Source organism: Chroicocephalus ridibundus, chromosome 5 (genome assembly GCF_963924245.1).
Source record: "Chroicocephalus ridibundus chromosome 5, bChrRid1.1, whole genome shotgun sequence".
In the NCBI taxonomy this organism is placed as follows: Eukaryota; Metazoa; Chordata; class Aves; order Charadriiformes; family Laridae; genus Chroicocephalus; species Chroicocephalus ridibundus.
The window spans coordinates 72,499,852-72,511,419 of record NC_086288.1 but is presented as its reverse complement, the minus strand read 5'-3'; positions in this window follow the sequence as shown (position 1 = coordinate 72,511,419).

The window sequence follows — 11,568 nt, the reverse complement described above, 5'->3', positions numbered from 1 at the left end:
ACTGTATCCGTCCTTTTTCCATCTCAACTCTGAATTTTTGTGAAGCTGATCGTTTTTCAAATGTTGTGAAATAAAGAATTAAGGAGAAAATCTCACAAAGCTGGATTTATTTTTGAAGTAAATCTGTTGGCTTTAAATCGGTCGAAATCAAAGATTTGGATCAGCTTAAATTTGTTTCTCTGAGATGTTGTTGTACTTGGCCCCTCTCCGCAGAAACATCATTATTCACACTGTTAGCTGTAGCTTTCTGCTCTTAGTGCTCTTACATTCCCTCCGCTTTCTTATTTACATATGCATATGCATATATTTTTATGCATCTTTAGCTTCATCGTCATCCTGTGACTATTTCGTTCTCTACCACTAGGCATCAGCATTGCTCACACTATTTCTAGAATATTTCCTAGCTAAGAAATGCTGCTGTTTAACTTCAGCCTGAATAAAGAAATTATTCACTGGTGGAGTCTAAGGCTTCCGTCTGCTTTTCTGTAGCAAATGAGACTCTTGGACCAAAGTTTTACAGAAAACTCAAAACGCAGAATTAGCTGGTGTCTGCTATAACTCTGTATTATATTCCTGCGGTCTGTGTAATGAACATAGCAAAGAACAGTTGTCCATGGTAGTTTACGAGGAACAGTTTCCAAAAGCTCAAAACTTCAGTGTAAGCAAATTCAGGTGGAGAGAGGATTTGAACAGAAAAAGGGAAATAACAATTAAGAGCCATTCCAGTACATTTTACAAGATGCCAAACGCACAACCCAGTGATAAAAAATTAATAATAAAGTTTTCGGGGATTATTGTGGAAGATCATAAGGTAAGAATTAAGAAACAATCAGGAAAAAATTAGGGAACATTTCTGGAAAGGCAAAAGGCAAAGGGACTGTTGCATGAAAGGGACCAAATCTGGAAAGACCAGAAGGAGTTGTAGTTACTGGAATTGTCTTACACTAGTACTTGATCACTTAAGGTGTAATTGGTTGAATATTTAATTTTAACCTGGAAAAACCAGAATTGCTCATTACATATCTCTGTTCTCTTTTGGGGAAGTGCAGACCATAACTTCTGTGATGATGCAGAAATATTTTTCATGGAGTCACTAGGAAGAATTTTAAAAAGAATATGGAAGTGCACCATCAAGTTGTCTTTGGACAAAGTTGTCCAAGTTGTCTTTGGACAACTTTGGATTGAATGAGCAAATGCTAAGGGCCCAATCAAGACAAAAGGTGTTGGAAGGTAGCAAAGAGTAACTGAATTTCTTGGTGACTTGGATACGACTTTTTGTATTTTTGTTATAGTACACATACAGACGTGGAGAGCAGGCAGGGCATTTTCAGAGGTCGTTCCATAGCATCTCTGGAAGTAGCAAACCTGGAAGTGCTGCAGCTTTATGATGGATAGACCGTGAAATCCCAGTGCAACCTGGTGGACAAGTAGCCACGACAGAGACCTGAGTCAAAGAATAACACTGAAAATTTGGGCAGATTGAAAGAAGAGTTGGAGAAGTGCGTAAAGAGTAGGAAGACCTAGTCTGCCTGCTGTTGTCTGAAATAACAGGAGCGCAGGATTCCCCAGAGACATGAAGAAATGAGATGAACCTTTGAAGCTGTGATCTGAGCCAGTGGTCTGGCTCAGGCTGGCTTCCTGCAGAGCCAGGTTTGGTCCCTCTGTGTCCGCGGAACAGCAGATCTCCACCCAGGCAAACCGGAGACAGGCAGGTGTGAGCTGCCCGCGTGAGACATCCTGGTGACCAGAGACCAAAACTGCACAAATTCAAGTAAAAATATGATGTGATTCTAAAAATTGAGTGCTACTAGCCTTTTGAACCACCTCCTTGAGCTTGCTTCTCTGACAGTGGAAATACTTGTAGCAGAGGCAGACTTTATTTTTTCTTCTTAAAGATAAGTGTTAATTGAAGCAGGAATTAATTTCTCCTGGTTTCTCTGTATGGGTGTTTTTCTATTGCAGCTTTTGCTCATTTTGAAAAACAATAAAAGCCCTTTAGGTAATTATTTGAAAATTTTAAATATTTGCTCTGTAATTCATTTCTAAATGAAAAAGCCTTTGCTTTCAGAAAATTAGTATGGTTATTGCTTTATAGATACAAGCAATGAGTAAAAAAAGTAGACAGTTATATTCTCAACACAATGTCTGTTTAGCATTAAATTTATTCTACTGTGTTTATGCTAAGATTTTTAGAAACATAGAGTCATACACTTGCCTAGGTTGGAAGGGACCTTTCAGATCATCTAGTCCAACCATCAACCCAACACTGGCAGAATGAATTAATGCTCATTCCACTGTGTTATTTCTATATATTAAAGTGCAAGGCTTCATGTAATAGCATATTTAACAACTTTAGAAATATTTAACTGAGAAACCAATATGCCATATGATTGCTATATTGTCTTGTCCATTTATTTTTAGCAATTTGGACAAGACGGTTTATTATTTAAAAAGATGGGATAACTTTAAGTGTAGAAATCCTTGATTGTATGCACAGGCAGAAATCTACCCATGCATGAAAACTGACCCAGGCCAAGCGTCATTCCCTGATAAATGTACAGCCATCGACTACATTTTATTTGGAAAGAACCTCAATGTTTGAATGCATGTGGATCACTTTGAAGCGTTCATGATAACCATTTTTATGAAAAGTTTACGACATCTGGCACATTTAGCCTTAGTGAATAATGAGCTTGTCGAGAGGAACCGACGTAGGACCTGTTGTACTTTCAACCCAACACACCCTCGGCGCTGCTCTAATATGATCTTCCTCTGAAGGATGGTGGCTGCCCGTGACAGCACAGCCCTGGGCTGGAGTCCATCTCTCCCCTGCAGGCACCGTCGGCGCTAATGTGGTTACGTGGCTTCTGGACTGCAGTTTGCAGGCAGCTGGCTTGAAGCATGGGCAGAGTGAACGCACAGTTGCACCCATCTGGATAGATACGCCCTGTGGTACCGAGAGGGGAGGCACCAGAACGGCCTTTCCAGCAGCAACAAGTGTGGCCAGGACCCCCCCAGAACATCTGACTTTGCTCTGGTTTGTACGAAACTTGTTGAGCTGATGACTGGATATCACTTCCTGATCTTGACAATGGAAGACGTCCCCTGTCTTCTGTCCTACAGAATTTGTTCCTACGATGTAGCCAAAGTCAGTGCGTTCAAATACAGTGAGAAGAAAGCCGTGGTGTTTGGGATGTCACCAGTGTACGTCACTGACTCCCTGCTGCATGATCAAACACGGGCTTTGAGCATCCTATTGTCTTGCTGGACGTTAGGAAGCTCTTTCAGGGTAAACTCATATCAGGGATGTGCAAACCTCCAAATAGGTGCAGTTATGCACCTAATTGAATAAAACAGGTGTTATTTCATTTCTGTATTACAGAAGAAACTGGGGGTAAGCACGTGTTTGTCTATGTGTGTGAGAAAGAAAATGACTTTTGCAGCAAAGGTATGCCTTGCGCTGTTCTTCCACAGCAGGCACTTTAAATTCCCCTGGTCCACTTACTACCAAACTGTCCATGAAAGTCAAAACACAAAATTACTTAAATTCAGAAGTCTTGCAGACAGAACGTCTGCCTCCAGGGCTGGCTCTGCATCCCATTTCCACAGCCTGTGAAGGGCCACCCTCTCTCTGCGCACTATCTGGAAAGCCTTCTCCATTCTTTGTGCCAAAGCAAGAAGCTTCCCTGTTGTCCGTTCCTACTCTCCCCTGTATTTTATCTCACTTTTGGGAGAAAACAGACGGACTGGAAGAGAGGGGAGCTTTTCTCACCCAGCATTTCTGAGTTTCTGGTGGTGACACCTTGAAAAACCTTACAGGCTCCCTCCTCTTCCTCCACTTGCCACTGTTACCCGCCAAGTGTCCCTTTTTACCCTCATATATGGGGAAGGGATTGCCATGGCGTCAGCCTTTGCTGATTCCTTTTTGTTTAAAGACCCTTACATACTGCCACGAGAATGAAGTCGCTTGTGAGGAGTGACACCAGGAAAATTATCAGATGGAGTTGTTATCGCTTTGCAATGTAATACAGTTTTGTTTAGTTAATCAGCAGATGTATCATGAAATTAGACTTCATAAAGCATTTAGCAGGTCATTTCTAATGTTGTTCCATATTCGACTAATCTTTACAGGGAGATTTTCTTCCTTTCCCTGGGTCCAATTTAATTTAGAACAAAAATAGTCTGGATTTTGCAGGACAGAAGCCCTAAAAAATTAAATTTTTTATGGCTTCTGGATATTAAAAAAAATTGAATCAAGCACCTTATGAGCACATTGGTCCTTCCTCTGCAGATCTCCTTAAATTTGCCATATGACAGTATAATTTCCAGATACTGCTGCTTGGTCGGAAAAGAGTAGATCCCATGGAAAATCAACATAGATATAATTATTAACATACAGTATTTTACCGTGAAACCATTATAAAACTTTCATTATATTAAAATGGATAGGTTTAGCAAATGCAGACAGTAGAATGTATTGTGTTATGCACACAAACTTTCTGCTGTCATCTCCCCCTTTCCCAGTCTCGTCTTCCCACTGCCCCGCTTCATCCTGACGTGGCTGGTTTCAGTAGCAGAGAGTCGTCAGCATCCTGAGTCCTGCACCTGCAGGTCCTGCTCCTGAGTCAGGGCAACCCCTGGGGATCAGTACAGGCTGCGGGATGAAGGGATGGAGAGCAGCCCTGCCGACAAGGACTTGGAGTTACTGGGGGATGAGAAGCCGGACATGAGCCAGCAATGTGCGCTCGCAGCCCAGAAAGCCAACCGCATCCCAGGTTGCATCAAAAGCAGCGTGGCCAGCAGGGCGAGGGAGGGGATTCTGCCCCTCTGCTGTGCTCTGGTGAGACCCCACTGGAGTCCTGCGTCCAGGTCTGGGGCCCTCAGCACAGGAAAGTCATGGACCTGTTGGAGTGGGTCCTCTGTGGGCCTCTGGAGGCCACGAAGATGATCCGAGGGCTGGAGCACCTCTGCCATGGGGACAGGCTGAGAGGGTTGGGGTTGTTCAGCCTGGAGAAGAGAAGGCTCCAGGGAGACCTTGTAGCCCCTTCCAGTATCTAAAAGGGGCCTACAGGAAAGATGGGGAGAAACTTTTTAGCAGGGTCTGTTGTGATAGGACAAGGCGTAATGGTTTTAAACTAAAAGGGGGAAGATCTAGACTAGATATAAGGAAGAAATTTTTTCACAATGAGTGTGGTGAACACTGGCCTGGGTTGCCCGGAGAGGTGGTAGGTGCCCCGTCGCTGGAAGCATTCCAGGTCAGGTTGGATGGGGCTCTGAGCAACCTCATCTAGTTGAAGATGTCCCTGTTTATTGCAGGAGAGCTGGACCAGATGACTTTTAAAGGTCCCTTCCAACCCAAACTATTCTGTCATTCTGTTCTATGAGTCCTGTGCGGAGAGGAGTACGTTGGTGGTGGTTTCTTCCTTCTCACATTAGGATCTGCTTGGCAACGCTTCTGTACATGCTGAACACCTTGCTCTTTTTTCATCAGTTCACAAGGCTAATTTACATCTGAATTAGCTATATATGTTGTGGTTTATGAGTTGGGTGCTTGGTCTCCCATCTCCAGGCTGCGCTTTTATCCTACAGTCACAGACAGCTCGCTCTGCACAGAATAACCCCTCGCTGTCACTGCCTGTTAGTTACAGAAATACCTACGTCTTGCACCACACAGTCATGCAAAATGAAGCAAAAGCCTAAACGAAGCTCATTAGAGAATTGCCGCTATAGCTAGATGAGTTAAAACAGAGCCCCGGGTGGGCCGAGATGAGTCCGGACAAAGCCGGGGTGTCTGGAGGTCGGTGCAAACACCTCTCACATCTCTGAGCGACGGCAAACCGAAGGTGCGGTGAGAGGCACGGCACTGCCTCTGCCTTTCAAGCCCCGTTTTTGTTGTTACCTGCTTTATGGATTATGGAAGGACCTGTAGATCCCAATTAAAAAGAGTAATTCCGTTCTATTTCAGTAAAAATATAATTGCATCCGAACACCTCAGAGCAGAGTGGGAGGTTTATTAACAAGCATAAAACCCTGTTTTGTTTTTCAACGGGAGACTCGCGGTGCCCTTTTCAGAAAAAAAAGTGGCTTTCTCGCCCACTGCTCCCTGTGGAGATATTACAGACTCTCGCTAGTAAAACATAACATAACCAAATATTAAAAAAGAATACTTTTTCTCAGAACAGTAGGGAGAATTTGTTAATAACTAGGTGCAAATGTAGCCAGTTCTAATAGCTCAGGAAACCATTGCTTTGCAGCATTATCACTGTATTTATCTGCCTCGGTCTGCCACCATTATATTGCCAGCATTTCCCTGGATTTGTACTGCAGGTTCTAGCTTTCCAAATGCAGTGGAGCTGCTCCGGATTTACATTGTTCCTAGTGACTGGAGAATAGGTTCTTAAAAACTCCACCTATAACTAAACAGTGTAACACACGGCTTCTAACACTGCCACTGAAGTGAACAGTGGCGTGCTTCTACTCGTAAGGCTCCAAATTTCTCCACAGACTGGAAAATATGTTGAAAAACATAGTTTTCAAGACAGCTTTTTGCAGCTTGCAAAGCACAGATTCCCTCCACTTCCATGGCATGGCCATCGCCCTAAGAAATTTCAGAGATTTGCTTCCAAGAATTTGTATTTTCTCTGCTTTCTTTAGGACAGGAGCAGGAGTTATCCCAGTATGGTCACTGTAATATCGGTAAGTATATTAGAGATACCTGCTTTCCAGGAGGTACATTTAAGCTCTTATAAGGCATGGCGCTGAAAGCTGCCATGAGGACGCTAACGAAAAGTCTGGCAGCCGTGAAACTGCAAGGGAAAAAGTGTGAATGCAGCAAGCAGCAGAAGAGTTGCGTATTTCAGATGACACCACAGTCCTCCTGGAAGAGCTTTGCTTCTGCTTGGAAACCGGTGAGAAAGCGTTGTGTGCTTGTTCTGGAGTTCGGGCTCTGAGGAGGGGCTGTGAGCTGGAGGTTTTCACGTTCTGGGTATGAGGAGGGTGATTTTCAGGGCAACCTTTCATCTCGCTATCAAAGTGGTGCGAAGCACCCCTTTACTTAGCCTTTGGGTGCCTTCTGTGAAGTGCAGCCCCAGGGCAGGATGCTCAACCCTCCACACACCGTGGAATTTAATACCCAAACACAACTGGAGGGCCCCGGACTGGGAACAGGGCAGGAGTGAACAGGGAGAGGAGAAGTGTGGTGAGTTTGCTGCTCACCTTTCGGGCCTGATCATGAATTACCCACTGTTTTAAGGCACGAGAGACTCAGCAAAGCCTGTCCTCACCTGTGCTGTTCCTGGGTGGACTTCTTAAGTTGTGGCTTTTGTTTTACAGTAGACCTAAAGCTCCTGCAGGTATGAGGAATATTTATGGTCCACGGTGTGTGTATCCATGGTGATTGGACGTTCCCCTCCCTTTTGTCTCTCCTTTCTCCCCTGCACAATTAATTGCATCGCTGCTATTGCGAGGAATACATAGATTTTGGCCCATATAATCTGTGTGAGTCCTTCAGTCAGACCCTATGAACCGTTATTTGGATGCTCTCCCAGACAGTACGAGATACAGGTTTCAAGTTTCTTAGACTGAAATGATGTCCCCCATTTCCATGTTGGTGCTTGCACATAAAGCAGCCCCTGCGTAGCTCTGTGCAGTCAGGATGCAGGTTTTTTGCTCATCTGTCCAAAAGCCAAACCACAGGTACTAAGGAGAAGTGTCAGTGCATGGCTACGTCTTGCTGCTTAGACCTGACGCACTCCCTGAAAGCTGGAAGTAGATTTAACATCTCAGTAATCAATCAACAGAGGTTTGTTAACTATGAAGAGTCTTTCAAGGCTGGAAAGATGATTGATGTTACCTCAAGAGCCATCTGGGAAGCACTGTAGATTTCTAGAGCCAAGACTTACGGCTAACATTTCATATTTTGATTAAAGGCTGATTAAAGAGCCCGGAAGATGTGAAAGGGAGAGCGTCTTCCTCCAACATAAATGTCCTGGGTAATCAGAACAATTTCAGAATAAATCGTTGGTATTTGCATGCTAATAATGTAACTAATACTGTACCTTTATTTTCTTCTTCATTTAATTTGTTGGGAAAAAAATAATTATATTCATTAAAGCAAAACTGTACGGACACCTGCAGTCACCAGGTGAATTCCTACACCTCACGGAGCAGACTCTCGCGTGCAATGTTTTAGACTGGAAACTCAAAGACAAATCAGAAAGTTTTGTGTTGTTAAAATTACTAGTAGAGAGTTAGCTTGACCTTCTCGCGTGTCGCTGCAGAAATACTGATAAAAGGCATAATTATAATAAATATGTTTTACTAAGGTCTGGCCTGGTACTAACGTGAGCGGTCTGATTGATTTGGACAGGAGCTGGTCTTGTTAGGCATTGCTGAAATAATGGCTCTTTATCACAACGACTGCTTTTTATTTCTTCCTTTAGCCATGTAGCACTGATGTTGTGCATGTGGCCAGATAGTGAAAATGCCTAAGAAATAACATTAATCAAGAGGTACTTAAGCGTATTTTAGGCCGGTGTGGAAGAATTGTAAGTATGCTAAAGCTGCTAATAAATCTTTAGCCAAAACTGAACAAACACACATTTTTGGAAAAGAAAAACTTGACTTCAGAAGTCCCACAATTCTTTGGAATTAATCACAATATTTTTTTTATTTTTTTTCTTGAATGTACTCATCCTATCTTGGTGTTCAAGCTGCAATATTACACCACGTGAAATAAAGACATCATGCCTAATTGAAAAACTCATGCCAGAATTTATTTTATTAGAAGGGAATTAAAAAAGTCAGAGAAAATGAATCATTTCCTAAATTAATTAATATATCACTTACTAACTGTCATTAAAACCTTGTTAATTTTGATCCAGTGACAAAGCTAATTAAGAAGATATATGTGCTTCTAAAAACTAATGAATATTTTAAGCACTTTGTTCCTCTAACATCTTCCTCAATTGGTTTAACAGACGCCAGCGGCCTCGTGTCATTCTCTGCTGGCCAGAGGAGCCTTCGGTGACCCGTCGGAGCGCTGATGAGGCACTGAGGGCAGATCCAGGGGCAGGCAGCCCTTCTGGGAAGCGACAGCTCTGTCGGGAAGCCGAAGCATGAAGGCAGAACTTCTGAGGGAAGGCAGACCTTCCTCATCATCGGCACGTGGCTGAAGACAGAGACTTATTATAAGTCTACTAGCTTAAAGGCAATCATGAAGCTATGGAAATAGTAAAAGTCTCCCTGCTTCCCTACATAAAATGTTCTTGTTGGAGGATTTGCTCTGCTGCCAGCAACACTTTCAACAGGCGTGTTTTCACACGGGAAACACGTTCCTCTCCTGTGCCCAGCCCCGTGCTCTCCGATTGCCTTATAAAATATTTCTTTCACCTGTCAAAGCATACGTTCTCCTTTGGGATGTTTTGTTAGCAATGTAGGTGGAGATTTTACTTTGATAAACTCTCTACGTGGTCATTTTCACGTATTTAAACTTCTTTAAAACCACAAAAAAATATGTGTGACTAGCAAGATCTCATCTCTAGTGTTGTAGTGTAGTCATGTAGAAATAATGCAACTGTTAAAACAGACTTTCCTTTTATTACATTTCTACAGTAATTTAAAAGCACATTCTACTGCTATTCCCTTCTTCTCCTTCGTTGCTTACTCTTCTTCCCCAAAATAAAAATAAAGTCATGCAACCCCTCTCTCCTCAGGTATTGCTTACTGCCTCCTGAACCATTGTTAAAAAAGACTGGATATTATTTTGAGCCTGATGGTCAAATTGAAGATGTTCTTCACAATATTTTATGTTCCTAGAAGAGCTGAGAGGTTATTTCTATACCATATGCCTTCCATCTTCAGTCTTTTCATCAAATGTCTCCATTGACGCTGACTGTAATGGTTTTAACTGGTGGAGATCTCACCGTAAAATTTTGTACGTGTGTGTGAACGTGTAGTGAAGCGGAGGTTTAAGAGAACAGCCTAATATAAAACAGAGCAGTATAGGTTCTTCATTTTCGAGATAATAACAACAAATTAGTATAGCTGTTACATGTTAAAAAAGAGAAAATTTGGCCATTATAAAGAAAGTCTTGGAGGAAGAAGGTGAATGGAGGACAGGGAGGATATCCTCACGATGTAAGTAAAATGCAATAGTGTATGGGATCTGAAGCCGCTGGAGCATGGAAGTGTCTGGCAAATTAAAGTAACTTGACCCTTTTTATTTTGTCTCACCAGATAAACCTAGAAGTTACAGTCAGAGGTGTAGCTGGTCTTGTGCTCTGAATGAAGAAGTCGAGAGCACGCCTTCCAAAGCCAAGAGCGGCACCCGGTCAGGCTTTGCCCTGCCAGCGATCGCCACACTGGCTCTGCGCTCCCCCGAGAGCCTGCCAGCACTGCAGAGGTAGGGCTTGATCTGCAGGAGCATTCCGGGTCTGCTGCTGGTGCCGCGTGAACGACAAAGTGGATCACGACCTGTTTCTGTGTTTAGTCATTGGTTTCTGAAAGCCGTAGTTTCTGCCCTACTAACTTTCTATATTCCGCTGCGCAGCATTTTGTAAGCCTCCAGAATGTCAGCAAGATTGCTGTAAGCCAGAACTTTTGGGATTTTTAGGTTGAAAGCAATTTTGTTTTATTGAGGAGTAAAATAATAAAATGCTTTTTTCCCGTGAAGCTGGTCAACATACATTTAGGCAAATTACTTTGGAAACTTCTTTGCTCATTAATGGAATGGAAAAAAATTGTTTTTAAGTGCTCAGCTTTTCATTAATCTGGGGAATGTTTTTTTTTCATGTCATCATGACTGCTTTCACGAAAACAAATACCAGCTTGATGGACAGGATTTGTAGAGATGTTGTCTATACACAGTCCCCAGTGGCTTTAAATGGAAATGTGGCTGCTCGGAATAGCTGAGACTCTGCTTCATCCAGCTTCGGAGACTTTCTGTGGGAAAGTAAAGAAATGAGTCTGGGGGGGTCTTACTATTTACTAACGAAAATGTGGGCTCTTCATAGCATTCGTACCTACGCACAAGCACACACACGCTAATAGGCTCAATTTACAGAGCGAAGTGTGAAGTAAAGGCTGATAATATATTCCTTCTTTTAATAAGTATAAAAGAGTGGAGAACTGTCATGTTAACTAGGGACAAAAACTGTAAACAATGTTCATTAAATGATTAACATTGCATGTATAGTAGTCTAGAAAATAACTCGGTGCCAGGCTTACATTATTATAACTGCCGCATCAGCTCCCTTGCTCTCCCTGAGCCTTTTTTTGTTCCGTTTGTTTGCGATTTTTCACTTTCAGAGTGGAAGTGTGTCACTTGCGACAAATCAGCCCTTTCCAATCAAAATAAATCGTCCAGCCAAAAAATAAAATAGAATAAAATAAAGAAATTGCTGCCTTTCTGATTGTGAACGTTTCAACTACGGACCTTGTTTGTTTGGTGCTTGTACCAGGTCTTGGAGAATTGATGCCTCATGGACAAAAATCACTGCAGGCTTGAGAATTAGAGCGCTTTGAGACGCTCTCCCAGGTCCTCCTGAAGTGACTTCTTCAGCTCTTCAC